This window comes from Mauremys reevesii, linkage group 2 (genome assembly GCF_016161935.1).
Source record: "Mauremys reevesii isolate NIE-2019 linkage group 2, ASM1616193v1, whole genome shotgun sequence".
In the NCBI taxonomy this organism is placed as follows: domain Eukaryota; kingdom Metazoa; phylum Chordata; order Testudines; family Geoemydidae; genus Mauremys; species Mauremys reevesii.
The window spans coordinates 34,675,243-34,691,785 of record NC_052624.1 but is presented as its reverse complement, the minus strand read 5'-3'; positions in this window follow the sequence as shown (position 1 = coordinate 34,691,785).

Genomic DNA, 16,543 nt, shown 5'->3' with positions numbered 1-16,543 from the left:
CTTTCTCTAGCTACAGTAAATCAAAGATAGAAGGTTAATACAGCTGGAGGAGATTACTAGAGCCCTGCGTAGATACAAAATTTGTATCCACATGTGATCCGTGATCAGCAAAAAATGGTCTGGGGATATCCACATCCATGGATGCCGATATCTGCGGATTTGCAGGGCTCTAGAGATTACCATGAAAAAGAGAATAAAAAATAAATGCCTAGAACCACTACGCAGAAAAACATAAGCAAGAAGTGTTTGTTCTTTCCTATAAGGTCTGGTAACTGGCAATGTTCTGTCAGTCTTCCCCTCAGTGTTCTTTCCCAGGACAATTTACAAACAGGGTTCATTTCAGAAATGTATTGAATTTTGTCAAGTACTGCCAATGCCAGAAAAGAAGAGTAATGGAAATAGAAAACTAGTGAGTCATGGCTAAGAATAATTGGAGTAGAGCTTAAAGAGTAGTGCTATCTCCAGGGATAACCAGTCTAGGCTATCACATTGTTTTCCATTTCAGTTTATTTATTTCAATATATTTGTCTTAAGTTTTATATTATGTAATAAATACATTTTGTTTAGCCTGCGTACAAACTCAATGGTACAAATTCACCCATGCATGAGCCCACAGAAGCCAACAGAATAATAAGAGTGAATTTGGTCCTGTGTTTATGATGCGCTTTTTCTGTAAGGAACTGAAAGCTGCCAAAGATTTTCTATGTTATGGTTAGGCATATGTTGAAAGGAAAATTTATAATGGCCTTTACTTAATTTGTCAGCTAAAGTACAATGATCTTATTGTAAGTCATCAATACCTTTTATAATAAAGGTCAAAGCATGATTGTTGATGTTTAGCTTTAACTCTGGAAAATCTTCAGGAGTTCCAGAGATGCTTTCCTGGTCTTCTTTCTCTGTTTACCTTCTCTTTACAAGCTAGAAAGAGGAGGAAAAGTATAAACACTGCCATTAGATTCATAATCATGGGAAATGATCAAAGGGAACAAAGAATAAAAAAAAGAGAGTACAACAGTGAACTCATACAAAAAGTAGATCTCGATACATAGCCAAAACCACAAGAAGTAGTTGGGAAAAGATACAGACTAGGAAACAAAATACAAAGCAGAATCATGACCCAAGTGCACAGCTAGTATTGTAAGAGAGGCCCTTATGAAAAGAATTCTTTCATGGATCCTCACAGAACAAACTGTTTAATTTGAGTTAAATGTCATTTCCCCCTCCTGCCCTATTAATGAAGGTCATAAAGCAATGCATACAGCATCCATCTATTCATAGCCATAACTCAAGGCAAAAAAAGAAAGATAGAGGGTTGAGGAGAAGTTTCAGTAATAAAAGTATGAGACAAAAATAATTACATAATATATTAACTTTCTGCATTTCCATTAAAAACTCTTATTTTAAACAGGTTGTAACCTTTGAATCTATGCATTAAAGACAATAGTATGTATCAGAAACATTTAAAAATCCATTTCAATATGTAACACGAATAAAGGTTATGTTTTATCTTTGTGGATTTTAAATAAGTATTAAAAATAAAGAAAGCAGGAAAATCCATAGTATGTCAAGTATGTGGCTTAAATTGGCAAAAGCCTTGAAATTCAGGGCTGAAGCTGAAACTCTGTTCTTAACTTACTAGGGACATCAGAACAGAAAGTAATATTACTGTTTATAAAACATCATGAAATTCCTGGCCATGGCAAAGCAGGTAAATCCCATTATCGTTACTGAACAAGACATTTAGCTTGGCAGTTTCATACAAAATAATCACTGAATACAATAAAAAATAAGATGTAATTAATGTATAAAAATAAAATAAGATGTAAAATAATAAGTACTGTACTAGGTTCAGTATTTCAGGCTATACCAGAATAATCAACTCAGTAATTTTAGATATGGTTTCAGATTTTCTAGCTGCCATATACCACAGAATTCTGAACTATTATAGGGATAACATTTTGTATTAATTATGGAGCAAATCCTGCACCCACAGAAGTGGTTGCTGAAGACCCTGAATGCATGAAAACCAATGTCCCACTGTGGTAGAGGATTAGACACATGCTGCAGACCATTGACCAGTGTTCCAAGTTTTACTGCGTCTAGCAGCACAGAGGGGTGTTGGGCAGAGCTGTCCAACTAGGCAGGTGGACTGGACAGCCTCCTACCACGTACAGAAGGGAGGATGCAGCAGTTAGTGTGGCCACTGCAGCATATCAGCTAAAGAGTGGCTCTGCAGCCTAGGATGAGGACTCCTGATAGCTTGTTCAACCCCAGACTTCAGGAAAACTACTACATCTGAAATCTACAAGTGAGACTTGTAACACTCAGCAGCTACGTATAATCTTTACTCTCACTGATGAGCACTAACTCCAATGAGCAATGCGGCTGTAGTCAATGGAGCTACTTGTGTGTGCATCAGTGCTCACCAACCTGGTTAAAGCCTGCACAGTCCAGCCCTATATCATAAAATGGCACAGCTACTGCAATAGAAGGTTGAAATTTGACATTCAATGTCAACAAATTTTTGTAAGGCCTTTAAAGCTGAATATTATAGACTGCTTGGCAAAACTTTCATCTTGGACTTACTTGGTCCAAGATAAGCATCTTTAATACAAAGCTAGCTTATTTTTTTTATTAATTTCACTGTGCTAGGTTAGAATGACTGACAGCCTTACTTGGCAAGTCCCTGGCTCCTGAAGATATTGCTTTGCTATCCATGTTTGTATGTTATTAATATAATGTTCTTTTAGCTGAAATGCAAAGTTTGTGTTATAATAAAAGAAGTACATTTTGTTTGCATTTATTTCAGATAATATTACGTGAATAATTTTTTCTCAGCTTTTGAGAAAAATATTTAAATCTGAATGATGAAGCATTATTTCCATAAAAAGCTGTTCCTACCAAATCCCCTGACAAATTAATCATGTCAGAGTCAGGAAATTGTAAATAGGTTATGGGTCAGACATTATGTATTGAATGTAACTGCTAGAGATTTTTTACAGATTATTTTATTAATTTGATTTTTCTTTTTGTTTTTTCTGTAACTGCAAAATCTCCAAAGTATAAGAATCTGAAGCATTTAAAGAAGCATGTGACTAGCAGAGTAAGGGTTCATTTTATGCCAGACTGTAGTTCAGATCTCCATGCTACAGCCTTGGTATGCTTGCCTTTCCGCCCACTGAGGTTATACAAGTGTATTGGAGGGCAGAATCGGGCCCAATGTGTCCTCCTTTAAAAGGTCCAGTCTAATTATATTACATTTTTGTGGTGGCCACCTCCTGAAATTCAACTGCTACAGAGAATTATAGCATTGGAATGCAGGATTAGACTAGCCACAGACATCTTCTTCACAGATGCAAAGATTTTCAAGTGTCACTAGTGATTTTGAGTGCCCAGTCTGTAACAGTTTAAAGGTGGTTGATCTTCAGCGGGCAGGTGATCAGCACTTTCCAAAAATTCGATCCCTTTAATGCAGTGGTTCTCAAACTTTTGTACTGGTGACCCCTTTCACGTAGCAAGCCTCTGCATGCGATCCTCCCTAATAAATTAAAAACACTTTTTTATACATTTAACACCATTATAAGTGTTGGAGGTGAAGCGGGGTTTGGAGTGGAGGCTGACAGCTCATGACCCTCCAGGTAATAACCTTGTGACCCCCTGACATGGCCCAAAGTTAATAGGCTCTCCTGGTCTAACAATTTCACAGAGGTCATTGGGAAAGAGAAGAAAGGGATCATTTGTCTCAAAGACAATTCTCTCCAAAAAAGTGATTAGCAGTAGGAGGGAGCACCCCAACACAACACCACAGTGATCATGGCAATGGAGGCCACATACTGCAGTCTGCTGATCAGAAGGCAGTGCGAGCAGACGCCCCTCCTCTCTTCCAGCTAATTTTTTTTTTAAATCTCACCTACGAGTTTTCATCACCTTCACCCAAGGTCCTGTAATGAAGTGATTCAAACGATAGGCTAGAGCAGTGTTTTTTCAACCTTTTTTTTCATTTGCAGACCCCAAAAAATTTGAATGCAGGTGTGGACTACAGGTTGAAAAGCATTGTTCTATGCTAATGACAACCTTTTGTGGACCCCTTAGGCATAGTCTGCAGACCCCCCAGGGGTCCATGGCCACATGCTGGAAACCACTGGGCTAGAATGACTCAACAACATTAGTGAGCTGCACACTTGTCTCCCCTCAACCCTCCGTGGCTCCCTCATGGCCTTTCGCTCAGCTAGTCCATGTTCTCCTCATCCCCCACAGCTCCTCATCCAATCTCAGTGTTCCCTGCCCAGCCAACTGTCTCCAGTCTTCCCACCATTTCCCTCCCTGGCTCCCAGTCCCAACCTCCACTCCCCACAATCCCCATCTCCTATCTCAACCAGTCCCAGTCTTCCCTTCCCCAGCTCCCACTCCTAGTCTCCTTGCCCAACCTCCCCTCTCACCTCCTGGATCCCAGTCCCAGCCTCTCCCCACAAGTCTCAATCACAGTTTCTCCCCATCCCCTTCAGGCCCAGACTCATCACACTCGTTCTCCTAATCTCCTTTCCCTCCCTGTGTTCTGGATTTTGTCCCCTCTGCATTTGAATGAGCTAGCTTCCTCTTCCATGCTGCCCAGAGGCGTCATTCAGAGCACAGGAGAAAGACTCTCATTAGTCTCCATACCCAGCCACAGCCCAGCCCAGAGCAACTGGGAACAGCAGTTATAAGGAAAATCCTTCTGATCCTTGGGCTGGAGCATGCACCATCTGGTCAGCACTAAGAGCTGTGAGAGGCGTGAGCATATTCAGAGAGGACAGAGTTTTCAGAGTTTATAGCTGGTACATTCTAGTAAGTCTCTGAGTATGTGTGAACTGCAATTTTTTCAAAGGTTTATAACTTAGTCATATTTGGACAGATTTTTCACAGAAACAGCAGAAGGCATATCATTGACACAAAGGCCACCTCCTTGCCAAACTTCATGTCCCTGCTACAAAGCATGGGGATACTAAACCTGGTCAAAGAAAAGGTATCAAGAATTTTTTAATATGGGAAAACCAAAATATTTTTTCCTAGCCTCTGTAACTGGGTCCTTTCCTGGGCCGCCCCCTTGCTGAGCTCTGTGCTCCCTCAATAAAGCACTGTGAGGCCTTTCTTGCTGCAGCACCCGTGGCTTTTATTTACACACAGTTCCCACCACCAGCAATACTATTTACAAACAAACAGGTCTTCCTATCTTCTCTTTTACAGGGAGTCTCCCTTCAGCGTGGAGACTGACATCCAAACATTCTGTAACCATCACCACTGGGGTTTCAATCTGCCAAACTCACATTCCACCCCTCTCCTACAACTATGGAGTGTCACTGAACCTTCTTTTGCCAGGTCCTTTGAAATCAGGGTGTGGTTTCCTAAGCCATGGTAAAAGGCGGTAAGCAGGGTCTCCTAGAATTATAGTGAGGATAATGACTCTGTTCCCACGAAATGGCATTGTTATAAATTATGTCCCAGCTTGTACATGAAGATAATTTTCTGATTTTAGAAAACCTGGCAACATACACTTGCTAGTACAGCCCATATTAGTGCCCATGAACTTGCTCTGTGGTCAACCAGGGCCTGCACAATGGAGGAGCAGTACCCTTTTCATTTTATGTACTCATGTGTTCCATGCAGCTGGCAAACTATGGTCACATGAGTCCTGTCCGTGGCCCTGGTACAGTTTGAAAATCCCTTCCTCTCAAAACCAGCAATTACTGTATTTCAGGGGCATTGCTTATGCTCACCACCTTTGGGTATATCACAGTCCTGATCACCTCTCAAACTTCCACCACCACAATCCCAACAGTGGTCTTGCCAGCATCAAACTGGTTAGCTACAGATCTGTAACAGTCTGAGGTAGTCAGCTTCCAGATAGTTATAGATACCTGCTTCTAGACTGGCATGTCTTCCCTCATGTGTGTGGTCTGATGCCAGAGGGTCATGGCAAGTTGCTCACAAAGCTCCAGGAATATCTGCTTCTTCATGCAAAAGTTCTGGAGCCACTGCTGCTCACTCCAGGTCTGCATGAAAATGTGATCCCACCAGTCTGTGCTCATGGCCCTGCTCCAAAAGTGCTGGTCTACATATGGGGAATCTGTGGTTATGGCAACTGGCAACCGAATATAAATAGTTTCATTCTAGAAGGACAGCCACTTAGATATTTGTCACTGTTTCATGTTGTATTTAAAAACAGGCATACAGTTTTGCTATGCATAACTTTCAGGAGCAAATGGTCTCAGTTTGTAGAAGCATCTTTCTTATTTATCAAAGAAACATTATAGATAAGTGCAGTGTGAATTTTTTCCTAGTTTCATTTTAATATTGATAATCACAACATGAGAAGTCCACAGGACTTCAGTTTGACAAAATTATACTTTATATATTTTGACCGTATTTTTAATTTTGTCCAGGTTTCTGTTTTGTCAGTGGTTTATCAATATCTGAGCATGATATAATGTTTTCTAAAAGGTAAATAAAATGTTTGAAAAGAGTAATATTGCTCTCACTCTGTGGACAGAAATCCCATTGAGCTTAATGATTTTGCAGAAAGACTGATGATAGAATATGGTTCAAACTCTTTACTGTGGTACCATACCAGGCTATAGCAAGTTGTAAAGCTGACCAACAGATGCAGCACTTGTACAAATGAGCTCTGCTCCACCTGCAGCCCACATTCAATTCCTGTGAAGTTTTAGCTCCACATCTAGAAGTGTATAATTAGTTTCTCAAGCCTGAATTTTATCCTAGCGCAAGATTCAATTATCCTGTGCAATTGTATAAGTGGGGCACAGTTGGCAAAGCTAATCTGAAGAGCCAAATGTAGCATCAAACAAAAAAGTACATCTTTTCCTTTTAACCAGAGTTGCCACCTGTAGGAAGGCTTCATGCTCTTAATGATCAGTCTTGGGGTGTGTTTTTATTCACTGTCCTGTCAGTTGCTCTTTTAAGGCTTCATTCAAAGACTATTGAAGCCAATGGAAAGATTCCTGCTGACTTCAGTGGATTTAGAATTTCACATTTAAAGCTTTTCCTCGGCTGAATAACCTTACGTCATTCAGGAAAGCCCACCACCAACACAGCATTCAGGATCTTCTTCACAAGTCTCAGTGGACTTCCTCTCTTAACATCCTTGACAATAGTCAGAATATCATACTGGTACCCAAGATGGGTCAGTTTGCAGGCTCCTGTTGAAGAATATTAATTTCTCTGCAAATTAGAACCACAGGAGGTACTCTGATGTTGAAATGAGCTGTTAGAAATGTCTGAAGTCCTACATTTTTATTACTACATTGGTATTTGTACATAGTTATTTATAAAAAAAAAAAAAGGAAAGAGCAAAATTCTGCTCATTGATCTTCACAATACCTCCCAATTTGGACTGTCTGCTCTCCAGGGAATGCCACACATGTCAAACAGATTATTGGAATCAAGATCTGCCATACAGATAGGAGAAGAGATTGACCCTATAAAAACAACTCCGTCCTTTCTCTTATTGTTGTTATTCTGTTCTGTTCACTTACAAAAGAACAATTCTAATGAGACAACAATTGAAGTTTATTTGCCTTTGTAGCTTTACTTACACTGACAGTGTATATAGGCTGATCTGTGTGTACTGCAGCTTCAATCATTGGCACTTCCTGCACACACTGATACAAAGCTACATTCTTTGGATTCTCTAAGTGTATTTTGTCAAATTTCCTGGAGAGAGTTAAAGGATAAGAATATTTTCCTTGTATCTGTACTTTAAACCGTTTTCATTGTAACATTTTATCTACACTCAGGAGTTCTCATAATACTCATAAAATATATATTTAAATGAATAGAAAGATTATATCCTCTCTGTATGGTTACAGAAGCTATGCACATTTCTCAAGAGGAGAATATTCCAAGTCTCAACAATCTGTATGCAAAAGTGCTATTATGGATTATACAAATAAAATCAGTATGGCTTCCCAAACAGACTAGTGGCTGCCTAATGTACTGTGAAATGGGGGACCCAAATCCAAATCCTTGGCCCAGCTCAGTCCAATGCTCCAGGCAGTTGGGATGGAATGCAGTTCCTCCACAGCCCTCCCGAGATTGGAAACTACTTTTGTTTCGCTCAGGAAACTAGAAGCCTCCACAATAACCATAATGTTTTTGTTTTTTGAGAAAGGCCTGTGTACTTAATTCAGAAATAATGTGTCACTTCATTGAGTCACTGCCATAGCATATGCTCTTTGTTAAAATATACAGTATTAGTAATTATGTAAACAGTAGATGTAAATTACACATTGAACAGCTGCTGGCACCTTCCACAGTATATGATATCCTCCATTAATAAATATATTTGCTTGAAAACAAGGTCACTGGATCCAATCCTACATTCCTTGCACACCCAGAACTCCCATAGCAGACTTCAAGGGCAGTTTTGTGTGTCCAATGAACACAGGAACAGAGTTTAAATGAGTAGAATTATAATTTTCATCCACATTAAGGCCCCTTTTCACTGCCAGGCTAGTGTAGTGACCTTAGCGTAAAATGAGAATCAGGACCTAAAGAGTAGATTAGTGGCTTTCTACCTGTCATGACTGGGGGGCAGGTGGTCTGACCTAGTGGGCAGACAAGGAGTTGTGAGTCAGGCAGGGTCAGGTTACCAGGAGAGAGCAGGAGCAGGTATTGCAGGGAAAGCAGTCCTACTCAGGGAGAACCCAGTTGCATGGACAACTTTCTGTTCCTGTCCTTTGGTTAAATAGAGGCTGGGGACCAATCAGGACCTCCCAGTTCTCCACCAATCTGATCCCAGGACTGGAGTCCTCTGTCTGAGTTCAGCTGCTATTCTGGCACCTGTTAGCAAGTCACTGGGTGGTAGGGCAGGACTGCCTAGTAGTCCCTAAGAGCCCTGTAGACCAGCATTCAAGACCCACAGTCCCTGACATCATCCCGTCCCCAAGGGGCCCCTCAGGGTGATGTAGGACTAGGCATTTTGTAAAGAATCCTGTGGCACCTTATAGACTAACAGACGTTTTGCAGCATGAGCTTTCGTGGGTGAATACCCACTTCGTCGGATGCAAGTAGATGCAATACCGACGAAGTGGGTATTCACCCACGAAAGCTCATGCTGCAAAACGTCTGTTAGTCTATAAGGTGCCACAGGATTCTTTGCTGCTTTTACAGATCCAGACTAACACAGCTACCCCTCTGATACTAGGCATTTTGTAGTGATTCCTATGGCATGCTTGCACAAGTGCAGGAGCGTGTACATTTTCCGCAGGCGCCCACGTACGCTCCTCAGGATCACACCCCTCTCAGTCAATAAGATACCAGAGCCTGCCACATTTATATTTAGAGTCCAGGATCTCATGAACCAAATAATCCTCAGGGCCTTGTACCAGTACTGCTGGAGGAGCTGGCTGCATCCTGTGAGGGAAAGGTTTTTCTGTGTAGAGTTTCAAAAGCAATACATGAAATACCAGGTGAATCCTCAGAGAGTGGGGTAGCTGAAGCTCAAATGTGACTGGATTAACTTATTGCAGGATCTTAAAAGGATCAAGGAATGAAAAGCCTAGCTTGCGAGCAGGTCTGTTGGTGTGCAGGTGCTTTGTGGAGAGCCATACCTTTTGTCCCATTGAGTAGGTGGGGCTTGCTGTTGATGTTGGTCCACATACTGCTTGTGGTCTGCTCTGGCTTCTTCCAGGTGCATCTTCACTTTTCCCTGGGCCCAAGAAATCTGCTGAACTAGGTCTGAGGTGGCCGCGTTGGGGGAGGATGTGGGAATTGTGGGTGGAATCGGCGTATGGGGAGGTAGACCTGTAGACGCATGGTCTGCATTGTTGTAAGCAAATTCTATGTAAGGGAGAAGTGAAAACCAATCATCCTGGTGATGACTGATGTAGAATTGCAGATACTGCTCATGAATTTGGTTGGCCCTCTCCATCTGGCTGTTGGACTGGGGATGATAAGTGGAGGAAAGACATATGTAGATCCCAAGCAGGTGCAGGGCTTTGCACCAGAACCGGGCTGTGAACTGAGACTCTCGATTGGAGGTGATGTGTTCTGGAAGGCCATGGAGGCAGACTACAGCTCATCCATAGCTGGTCTGTCTCTTCAGTGGAGGGGAGGCCTGTGCACGGGATGAAGTGGGCCATTTTGGTAAAATGGTCAACTACTGTCAAAACTGTTGTAAAGTTGTTGGACTCTGGTAATTTTACAATAAGGACTATGGTGATGGCTGCCCAGGGTCCAGATGGGGTGTTGAAGGGCTGGAGGAGACCATAGGACTTGTGGCTTGGTGTCTTGGCATGGGCACAGACATCGCAGGAGGCAAAGAATGACTGTATCATTGGTTGCATCTGGGACCACCAACAGGAGCAGGATATTAGTCTTTGGGTCTTGAAGGGGTTGAAATGTCCTGCAAGGGGGAAATCATGGCATAGTTGCAGAACTGCAACTCTTGCAGAGCCAGGGGGAACATAGAGATCCCAATGCCTGATGGGGCCAAAAATTTGTCGCGGGTGGTTATGGGTAAATGTCGTCAGTCAATCCTCCCTCCGTGAAAGCAATGGCAGACAATCATTTTGCACCCTTTTCCCTGGATTGCCCAGGCAGATGCCATAGCACGGCAACCATGGAGCCCGTTCAGCCTTTTTTCACTGTCACCGTATGTCTACTGGATGCTGCTGACAGATGCAGTACTGCAGTGCTACACAGCAGCATCCCCTTGCCTTTGCACGTTAGCAAAGACGGTTGCCAACTCTACTGTACTGTCTGCTGCTTTGCAAGTTGACAAAGACGGTTACCAGTCATACTGTACTGTCTGCTGCTGTCATGGGTGCTCCTGGCTGGCCTCAGTGAGGTCGGTCGGGGGCACCTGGACAAAAATGGGAATGACTCCCCAGGTCATTCTCTTCTTTAAGTTTTGTCTAATGGAGAGTCAGTCCTGCCTAGAATATCAGGCAAGCCTACTAAAGAACCAGAGGAGGCAAATGGCCACTCCAGGTAAGAGCTTCAGACATCCCGCAGAAATGATGAGCTGCATGCCATTCTAGGGGGTGCCCCAGCAACAACCCAGCCCATTGCTTCCCTTCTCCCCCACCCCACCCTGGGCTACCGTGGCAGTTATCCCCCCATTTGTGTGATGAAGTAATAAAAAATGCATGAATGAGAAACAACACTGACTTTATTGCCTCTGCAAGCAGAGATAAAAGGGGGGAGGGGAGGGCGGTTGGCTTAAAGTGAAATAGAGTGAACCACCATTCTGCACTTGCTCAGCCTATAGATGAAAATGGGAATCTGTGATAAGCACTAGGACAGAAGCACAGGCAGGACTGAATCTCCATTTGTGTGTGGGCCTTTGGTTGACACTGGCAAAATACAAAACGTCCCAGGATATATATGTTGGGGGACAGTTCTAAATGGCAGCTTAATTTTTTTATTTGCAGCAAAATGTAGAGGTCTAAGTATCTGATTGTGAGCCCTGGTAGTAAGGCGTAGGCTGGGGTAGACGTGACCGTGCGGTGCTGCTGACTGGGAGAGCAGCCTGAGGCAGAAGCCTCCAGCTGGCATGATATTCCAGGCAGGACTGAAGCTCCATTAGACAAAACTTAAAGAAGAGAATGACCTGGAGTCATTCCCATTTTTGCCCACGCGCCCCCAGCCGACCTCACCAAGGCCAACCAGGAGCATCCACGGGATGATGATGATGGATACCAGTCCTACTGTACCGTCTGCCGTCTGCAAGGCAAGGCAAGGGGATGCTGCTGTGTAGCACTGCAGCACTGCGTCTGCCAGCAGCATCCAGTAGACATATAGTGACACTGAAAAAAGTCGAGAAATGACTTTTTTCCCTTTGCTTTCACGGGGGGGAGGGAGGAGGGGCGCTGACAACATATACCCTGAACCACCTGCGACAATGTTTTTGACCCTTCAGGCTTTGGGAGCTCAGCCCAGAAATCAAATGGTTTTTGGAGAGTGCGGGAACTATGGGATAGCTACAGTCGTCAGTTGCCCCTCCCTCTGTGAGCATCCATTTGATTCTTTGGCTTTCTGGTATGCTTGTCTCAGCTTCTTAAGTTTCACGCAGCACTGTGTTGAGTCCCTGTTGTGGCCTCTGTCCATCATGGCCTTGGAGATTTTTTCAAATGTTTTGGCATTTCGTCTTTTGGAACGGAGTTCTGATAGAACAGATTCATCTCCCCATACAGAGATCAGATTCAGTATCTCCTGTACGGTTCATGCTGGAGTTTTTTTTTTATTCTGGGACTGCATGGTCACCTGTGCTGATCAGAGCTCCACGCTGGGCAAACAGGAAATAAAATTCAAAAGTTCGCGGGGCTTTTCCTGTCTACCTGGCCAGTGCATCCGAATTCAGATTGCTGTCCAGAGTGGTCACAATGGTGCACTGTGGGATAGCTCCCGGAGGCCAATACCGTCGAATTGTGGCTACACTAACTCTAATTCGAAATGGCAATGTCGATTTCAGCGCTACTCCCCTCGTCGGGGAGGAGTACAGAAATTGATTTTAAGAGCCCTTTATTTCGAAGTAAAGGGCTTTGTTGTGTGGACGGGTGCAGGGCTAATTCGATTTAATGCTGCTAAATTTGAGATAAACTCGTAGTGTAGATCAGGCCTTAGCATATCAATCTATGTATATCCTCACAACAAGCTGCACTGAGAAAGTTATAGGGTTTGAGAATGAGGGTGGTTCCTGGCTGGGACTTTATAAGTTGGTACCATACCTTTGGGACAGACCATCAACCTTGCCATTTTTGGATCCAGGGCAGTATGTGATAATGAAATCGAATCATGAGAAACATAAGGCCTATCAAAGCTGCTGTTGGTTTAGGGCTTTCATCCTTTGTAGATACTCCAGATTTTTATGATTGGTGAATATCTTGGGTGGGTGGCAAGCTCTCCAGGTAATGCCACCATTCTGCAAAGGCGGTTTTTATCAGGAGTTCTTTATCAAGTATTTCAGAGTTTAGCTCTGTGGGCGTGAGCTTCCTTGAGTAGTAAGTGCACAAGTTTAACACTTGCTCAGGATCAAGTTGCTGGGAGATGACAGCCCCAATCACCATACTAGAGGGGTCAGTTTATACAATGAAGGCTTATCTGACATCTGGATGAGCCAATATGGGTGTTGTAGTAGAGGTGAGTTTCAATTGGTTGAATGCATGCTGGGCCTCAGGAGACCAATGGAGCTGGGTATTTTTCTGGAGGAGAGTGGTGAGGGTCTTGATTTATTTTGAAAAATGCAGGATAAATCATCAATAAAAATTGATGAACCCCAGGAAGCATTGTATGTTGCATGCTGGGTGGAGAAACTGGCCAATCTTGGACAGCTTTGACCTTGCTTGAGTCATCTGGAACCCTTCTGGGGATACGATAAAGCACAAGAACTCCATGGAGGCCTGATCAAAGGCACACTTCTCGAGCTTGGTGTAAAGGCCACACCGCAATAAGCATTCCAGGACTGTTTGGACATGAGTGGTATGCTGTTTAGGGTAGCTGGAGAATGTTGCCCATTCTTTAGGTTATGTTGTTAATTATATACAATACTTAAGAATCCCGTTATCACTTTGAGGATTGACAGGTTCTTGCCCCAAGATCAGGCCCAGTATTATTCAAATTATTATATAGTTGGGAACCCTGATGTGCACAGTTGCAACACTCACATTATAGGAACTCTTTTATATTTACAAATATAGTTTATTTAGCACAGTCACAAACACCCCAACTTTGTAAGACAGATAGAGATATGATGGAATGTACATCTGCACATCCAAATACTCACACCATCTACTGTACAACAACCTGAAATGTTAGCCATCATCTTTCTCATCACCTTCCCCATCATCACCAGTGGCCATCATTCTGGCACTTTTGAAGGACTACATCTCCTTCTCCTACTGCCCTTAGGCTGGGATGCCACTTTTATAATGTTACGCTGACACTGCTATGTTTGTTGCATATTCAGTAGAGGATTTTTCCCATTTTCCTTATTTCTATTTCCTCATCTTACTAATATTGGAGTGTCTTTTTTCTATAAGTTAGTATTATCAATTATCTCAACTTATCATATACATCAATTTGTTACCATGGCCTCTTGTGATTAGGTATCACAATTGTAATTTCTGTCCTACCTGGTTATTTCAGTTCCTTCCAAGTTCCAAGTTGTGGCATACCTGTTAAGTTTAAAAGAGTATGAACTTAGGAAACCCCCTAAGCCAACCTGATTTTACGCATACTCTATGTTAAAGGTCTCAGCCGTACATGGACCTTATGTTTTAGCTCATCACTATCTATCTAGGTGAAAGGTCCCAAACATATGTATGCTAACTTTGCCTTAGCTCAACATACAGGATGTGGCCTGCAGGCCACTTGTGATACAGACAAAATATACTGTAATATCAACCTATAAACCTATTATAATAAATCAAATAATCAAACCTATAAGAAAATAAGAAACTTATAAGAAAAGATATATAGGCAAGCAAGCAGACTAGCCTCAGATGTACCTCATGTACTCGTTATGTATGTCAGTTCATTGCCAGGACACTTCATTGGTTGAATTATGTACCTGTGATCAGAATTTCCCCTTAAACTCTATCTTCAGCTCCCCAAATACTTGGGGTTTTCCATTGGGCCATTTATCTGTGCAAAGTTTATCTGTTCAAAGTTCATAGGCCTCAAGCCTTCCTCTAACTTGCTGAAGCTCATGTCTTACAGGATATAGGCTTGTAGGTTTCTTGCATTACTGCTGAATATAATGCAAAGCAGAATATAATGCAAAGCAATAAATATAATAAAGGCAAGCTAGCCCACTGGGCTACAGTAGCAGTGAATATAACAAAGGCAAACTAGTCCACTGGGCTACAAGAAGATCAACATGTTGTCTAGGTAGACTACTACCTACTGGCCCAAGATGTCTCAAAATACAGAGACATATGAACTCCAGGTGGTCGGGGAGTTGGTCAACCCGAAGGGCATTACGAGATATCTGTAGTTGCCATACCAGGTTCCGAAGGCAGTCTTCCACTCGTCCTTTTCCCTGATTTGCATGAGGTTGTTTGCTCCCTGGAAGTCCAACGTCATGAATATGGGCAACTCCCATACAATCCAGCAACTCAGGAATCAGGAGTGGTAATGATTCCTGATAGTTATCTGATTCAATGCATGGTAATCAACAGAGTCAGAGACTGCCGTCATTCTTTTTGATAAAGAGGACTTGTGTGCCAGCCTCCAAGGTCGACTTGCGGATGAACCCCTGGGCCAGGTTCTTTTGGAGATATTCTCAGAGCATGGTCAGCTTCATTTCTGACATGGGATACATTTGTCCAAATGGTATTTTTGCTCGTGGATGCAGGTCTATTAGGCAGTGATAGTCCCAGCATGGAGATAGGGTTTCCACATTCTTCTTTTCAAAAACATTGGCATAGACATGGTATCTTTAGGGGAGTTCAGATGTGGTTTCAATGCAAGGTTCTGTCTGGATAGCCACTCCTATCTGGGTCTTGAGGTTTGGATGAACTACTGTTCCCCAACAGTGCTGCTGACAAAACTCTGATGGGAAACAAACTGCCTGCCACCAAATGAGTGGGTTGTGGAGGGCCATCCAGGAAATACTGAGGATCAGGGGAAAGTATAGAGAATGGATCACACCAAATTGTAACATTTCTCAGTGTCCCTGAACCACAGGCACCAAGGGAACTGTTTCCTCTATTACTGGGCCAGAAGACAAAGGGGAACTGTCAATAGTCTCTATAAGGTCAGGAGTGGCCTTGCATTACAGGGGAATCTGCAGGATCTGGGCTGCCACTGCATCTATGAAGCAGTCAGCTGTACCTGAGTCAATGAGGACTGGTAGGTATGTACAAATGCACTGGCACCTGCAAGTGGGGAGCCATCGGGCAGGACACTGAATGTGTTCCAGTCAGACTGAAGTGTGGTGGAGCTTTTTCCCCTGATTCTTTGGAGTTCATATGGGGTAGCCAGAGATCAGGTGATCTGACTCACTACAGTAGAAAGTAGGTGGTAGAAGAGGAGGTGGTGCTGGTGTTGTCATTCCTTTTCTATGGGGGTGAGCTATCGACAGCCCATATCCACCTACACTGGCTCGGCAGGCAGCAGTGGTGAAAAGACCAGAACCTAGACTAGAGGGTTTCAAGACCCCCATTTTTTGCCTCCCTTTGTCCCCGTAACTAATTGTCTATATGGATATTGACAAGGGCATCCAGATTTGTGAGCATCTCTACCCAGGCTAATTCATCTTTAATTTCTTCTTGCAGCCCCAATCAGAACTGGTATGCCTGTGCCGCTGCATTCCAGTCTGTATCGGCTGTGAACTGTTGAAACAGCGTGGCATAGGAGGCAATGGTGCCCTGCCCATCAGAGCTTCCTTAGGGCAGCCTCTACCATTTGCATTTGCTGTGGGTCACCAAATAACACTGACATGGCTTGGGGGAAGACCTCCCAGTTCAACAGTACTGGGCTGTCATACTCCAAGAAAGGGGAGGCCCAGTCTGATGCTTCCACTGACAGCAGGCTGATGACCAGG